Below are 6,000 nucleotides of genomic sequence, written 5' to 3' on the forward strand. Positions count from 1 at the left end.
GTCATTTTTAACGGTAATGCAGTTGATTGGTAAAGATGCCATAAACGTGTTTTGGTTGACATCCATACAAGCATTATACTCCGATTTTGACCTCAACATAGTGTGAAATGCATATATAAACACTAACCTAAATGTAGGCAAATTTGCTGCGTGGCTATGAGGAGACTGGGTTGCACGTTGTCACAATATTATTTTGAAGGTTCGTTTTAGGATTGATTACCAATTGAGCACCCTACTCAATGCATCGTCATTGGGGGCTGATGAAGATTTGGTCTAAAATGTGTATTACTGTGGCTTGAAAACAAGATGACATTTTCAGGGGTTTTGACCTGGTTACATGTACATAGCAGCTTTTCTGAGTGTTTTGTTATTTCTGTATAACAAAAAAATTGACAATAAAGTTGGCTCTTTTACACTGGGGGTCAATGGGATTTTTTCTTTCTTTTCCCCAATTTGTGGTCGAGGGAATTCCTTATTATTGCGTGAATATCGACTCGGACTATGTACAGTTTATCACAAAAGTGAGTACACCCCTAACATTTTTGTAAATATTTGAGTGTACAGCTTGTATAACAGTGTAAATTTGCTGTCCCCTCAAAATAATTCAACACACAGCCATTAATGTCTAAACCGCTGGCAAAAAAAAGTGAGTACACCCCTAAGTGAAAATGTCCAAATTGGGCCCAAAGTGTCAAAATTTTGTGTGGCCACCATCATTTTCCAGCACTACCTTAACCCTCTTGGGCTTGGAGTTCACCAGAGCTTCACAGGTTGCCACTGGAGTCCTCTTCCACTCCATGACGACGTCACAGAGCTGGTGGATGTTAGAGACCTTGCACTCCTCCACCTTCCATTTGAGGATGCCCCACAGATGCTCAATAGGGTTTAGGTCTGGAGACATGCTTGGCCAGTCCATCACCTTTACCCTCAGCTTCTTTAGCAAGGCAGTGGTCGTCTTGGAGGTGTGTTTGGGGTCGTTATCATGTTGGAATACTGCCCTGCGGCCCAGTCTCTGAAGGGAGGGGATCATGCTCTGCCGCAATATGTCACAGTACATGTTGGCATTCATGTTTCCCTCAATGAACTGTAGCTCCCCAGTGCTGTCAGCACTCATGCAGCCCCAGTCCATGACACTCCCACCACCATGCTTGACTGTAGGCAAGACACACTTGTCTTTGTACTTCTCACCTGGTTGCCGCCACACACGCTTGACACCATCTGAACCAAATAAGTTTATCTTGGTCTCATCAGACCACAGGACATGTTTCCAGTAATCCATGTCCTTAGTCTGCTTGTCTTCAGCAAACTGTTTGCGGGCTTTCTTGTGCATCATCTTTAGAAGAGGCTTCCTTCTGGGACGACAGCCATGCAGACAAATTTGATGTAGTGTACGGCGTATGGTCTGAGCACTGACAGGCTGACCCCCCACCCCTTCAACCTCTGCAGCAATGCTGGCAGCACTCATACGTCTATTTCCCAAAGACAACCTCTGGATATGACGCTGAGCATGTGCACTCAACTTCTTTGGTTGACAATTTGGCCTGTTCTGAGTGGAACCTGTCCAGTTAAACCTCTGTATGGTCTTGGCCACCGTGCTGCAGCTCAGTTTCAGGGTCTTGGCAATCTTCTTACAGCCCAGGCCATCTTTATGTAGAGCAACAATTATTTTTTTCAGATCCTCAGAGAGTTCTTTGCCATGAGGTGCCATGTTGAACTTCCAGTGACCAGTCAGTATGGGGGAGTGTGAGAGCGATGACACCAAATTTAACACACCTGCTCCCCATTCACACCTGAGACCTTGTAACACTAACGAGTCACATGACACCGGGGAGGGAAAATGGCTAATTGGGCCCAATTTGGACATTTTCACCTAGGGGTGTACTCACTTTTGTTGCCAGTGGTTTAGACATGAATGGCTGTGTGTTGAGTTATTTTGAGGGGACAGCAAATTTACACTGTTATACAAACTGTACACTCACTACTTTACATTGTAGCAAAGTGTCATTTCTTCAGTGTTGTCACATGAAAAGATATACTCAAATATTTACAAAAATGTGAGGGGTGTACTCACTTTTGTGATATACTGTATGTATAAAAATGGATTAGACCTACACAGTCCTAGTCGGTATTCACGTAATAATAAGGAATGTTGCAATGTTTTACATCAAGGGTGGTCAACCATCTTCCAGGAGAGCTAATCGGTGTGCAGGCTTTTATTCCTGTCCCTCTCTAACGAACCACATTTTAGAAATTAGCTGCTCAACCGGACCTTGATAAAACAGTCTCTGATGTGCTTGAGCAGGGCTTTATCAAAAGCCTGCACACCCAGTAGCTCTCTAGACTGAGGGTTGACCATGTATGTTTAATATAGTTGCTTAACAGATATTCTACTTTGTGAGGGGTTAAGTACCTTGCTCAATAACAGGAGATGGTACTGTACATGGGATCAGAGAGTAGCCTCAGTGTCGATACCATATTACGCTTACTTAATTATTTGCTTATATGTTAGTTTTAGAATTGACTAAAACAAGCAGACAACAAGATTATTGCTTTTTAAAAAGGTTACGTTTTTGCTCTGAGCCAATGGGATAGCCTAGGTAACCAAACTCTGGATTGCTGAAGCTATGAATTGGCCATTGAGAGGCTATGAGGCTCCGGTCGGCCGTATTGGCACTCCCTACTAGGAGCAGTCCTCCATAGGGATTAATGGAATTCTACAATATTTCAATGAAATGTTTCAAGGACAAAATTACATTAATTTAAGTATTTTTTTGTTGTAGTGAAGACAGTAACATTAGTACTCTCTAAAAAAAATATTGAAGGGAAAGGTTTTTTTTATTTGTTTTTTATGTTTAGCTCCCATAATATAATTTTAAAGTATGCATTAAGGTATCTAAAGGTATAAGCTTCGATCACACCGTCATTGCATTTTGGTACACCAGAATTACATTCATGTCCAATTAAAAGTTTACCTTGCAGCATTGCGTTGCAGAGGCGTGGTGCATACGTTGGATTTATCGCACGTACACGCCTCAAACTGTATGCGTAGATGGCTTGACAGAAATGGTAGCAGAAGGTGAATGCTGAACTTTTGTTGCATACATAGCCACATGATGCTGAGTACTATTTTGCGCAATAACACTGTCGGTGTGCTCGAATCGTTATACAAGTCATTGGTTACCACATTCTATCTAATACCCAGTAGATCTATTGGGTTCTAGCATTGGGCATTCTGATGTAATACATTTCATTGTTCGTAAATTCATTCTGGACCATCTATGGACACACCCGTAAACATAAACATTGGGCGCGGGGAGAACAGAGGATTCACGTTTATTGCAATTTTACCACCAACCAATGTGATCACATCACACCAGAGAAGCTCTCGCCATTCACACTTCCCCGCCAGTTTATTGTAAAAGCTGTAGCCTATTTTATATCCATCAAGCAAGAGCAAGGTACTTTCCTCAAGTATATATATATACAGTACCAGTCAAAAGTTTGGACACACCTACTCATTCAAGGCTTTTTCTTTATTTGTACTATTTTCCACACTGTGGGAAAAAAACTATGGAAGAACACATTTGGAATCATGTAGTAACCAAAAAAGTGTTAAACAAATCAAAATATATTTTATATTCTTGAAAGTAGCCACCCTTTTCCTTAATGACAGCTTTGCACACTCTTGGCATTCTCTCAACCAGCTTCACCTGGAATGCTTTTCCAACAGTCTTGAAGGATTTCCTGCATATACTGAGCACTTGTTGGCTGCTTTTCCTTCACTCTGCGGTCCAACTCATCCCAAAACATCTCAATTGGGTTGAGATTGGGTGATTGTGGAGGCCAGGTCATCTGAAGCCGCACTCCATCACTCTCCTTCTTGGTCAAATAGCCCTTACACAGCCTGGAGGTGTGTTTTGGGTCATTGTCCTGTTGAAAAACAAATGATAGTCCCACTAAGCGCAAACCAGATGGGATGGCGTATCGCTGCAGAATGCTGTGGTAGCTATGCTGGTTAAGTGTGCCTTGAATTCTAAATAAATCTCTGACAGTGTCACCATCACACCTCCTCCTCCATGCTTCACGGTGGGAACTACACATGCGGAGATCATCCGTTCACCTACTCTGCATCTCATAGACACGGCGGTTGAAACCAAAAATCTAAAATTTGGACTCATCAGACCAAAGGACATATTTCCACTGGTCTAATGTCAATTGCTCATGTTTCTTGGCCCAAGTACGTCTCTTATTATTGGTGTTCTTTAGTTGTAGTTTCTTTGCAGCAATTCGACCATGAAGGCCTGATTCACGCAGTCTCCTCTGAACAGTTGTTGTTGAGATGTGTCTGTTACTTGAACTCTGTGAAGCATATATTTGGGCGGCAATTTGAGGCTGGTAACTCTAATGAACTTATCCTCTGCAGCAGAGGTAACTCTGGGTCTTCCTTTCCTGTGGCGGTCCTCATGAGAGCCATTTTTATCATAATGCTTGATGGTTTTCGTGACTGCACTTGAAGAAACTTTCAAAGTTCTTGAAATTATCCGGATTGAGTGACATTATTGTTTTAAAGTAATGATGGACTGTCGTTTCTCTTTGCTTATTTGATCAGTTTTTGCCGTAATATGGACTTGGTATTTTTTCAAATAGAGCTATGTTCTGTATACCAACGCTACCTTGCCACAACGCAACTGATTCCACAAATTAACTTTTAACAGGGCACACCTGTTAATTGGAATGTATTCCAAGTGACTACCTTATTTCCTTATGAAGCTGTCAAGGCGAAGGGTGGCTACTTTGAAGAATTTGATTACTCCATGTGTTGTTTCATAGTTTTGATGTCTTCACTATTATTCTACAATGTAGAAAATAGTGAAAATAAGTGACCAAACTATATTTCTACTTCTGGGACACACATTGGGCTATGCTACTGGTTCAAGAGCTATACACGGAAGAGAGAGCTGCATCATGCATGAATGCACAAGAATGGGACAGTGAAGATATGTGTAAATTAGAAGTTAATTCATAGGCTGGGCTATAAACACACCATTTGAATGCTAGCCTACTAGAGTGCATTTAGGCGACCACCACCTGTGCTATGCCTGCCCGTTTTGTGCCAATGAATTGAAGTTGAACATCCCCAAAATCGTTAGTTGAATTAAATGTGCAATAAAAAGTATAGTGCCTAAACCTATTTAACCTCCTAGAGTCGAGGTCCGCGCGGCGCTGAAACTTAATTAGCACAATAATAAACAGCCCCATAAAAATCTGTACATTTAAGATAGAGAGATGCGTTGTTTTTTTGCATTGGATGCTTCTCAATCCACCGCGTCCGCCGATGTCACACTTCCACATATGCTGTGAAAAGTGACAGCGCTAGAGCGGTGTTTGTCAGACCATGAGACATCTCGAAAATCGGTCTTCTCGCAAAATCGTCTGTCGTGTCAAAGGTTTGGCCTACAAGTAAAGCGCCACAAAAAATAAGGAGCCAATGACCCTTCTATGGAAAGATGAGACTCTCACAAACACGGTTGTGTTCTCCGTTTTGCTCCATGACACCCACAAGTGTTTTGGGGATGGACATGCCGATCAGCCAACTTCTGTAGCGTTGGAACAGTGGACGACAGCTACCAGTTTTGCATTTCTTGTCATTAATGAGATGCAACTAAAAGCTTGCTTGATTGTTGGCTAATATTTCCTCTTCATTTGTCTCTCATTACGGATACTCTCTAGCTACCTCAAACAACATGATCTTTCATTGAATTACAGCAGCAGGTCGTAATGGTAGTTTGTTGTTCTTAAAATTCGAATTCTATATTGTGCCAAATTAGCGCACACGTTGCATAAGAATATATTGTTTCCGACTTTCAGCGACTGTTCTGTAAATCCAGATGCATATTGAATGTTGAGATTGCCGAAAGGCCAGACTCTTTGGCAATGTCAAGGAGTGGAATGTTAGATAAAGAGACTTTTAGTTTAGTTTGCCGGTGTTGTGCCGAAAAT

Source organism: Oncorhynchus clarkii, chromosome 24 (assembly GCF_045791955.1).
Source record: "Oncorhynchus clarkii lewisi isolate Uvic-CL-2024 chromosome 24, UVic_Ocla_1.0, whole genome shotgun sequence".
Classification (NCBI taxonomy): domain Eukaryota; kingdom Metazoa; phylum Chordata; class Actinopteri; order Salmoniformes; family Salmonidae; genus Oncorhynchus; species Oncorhynchus clarkii.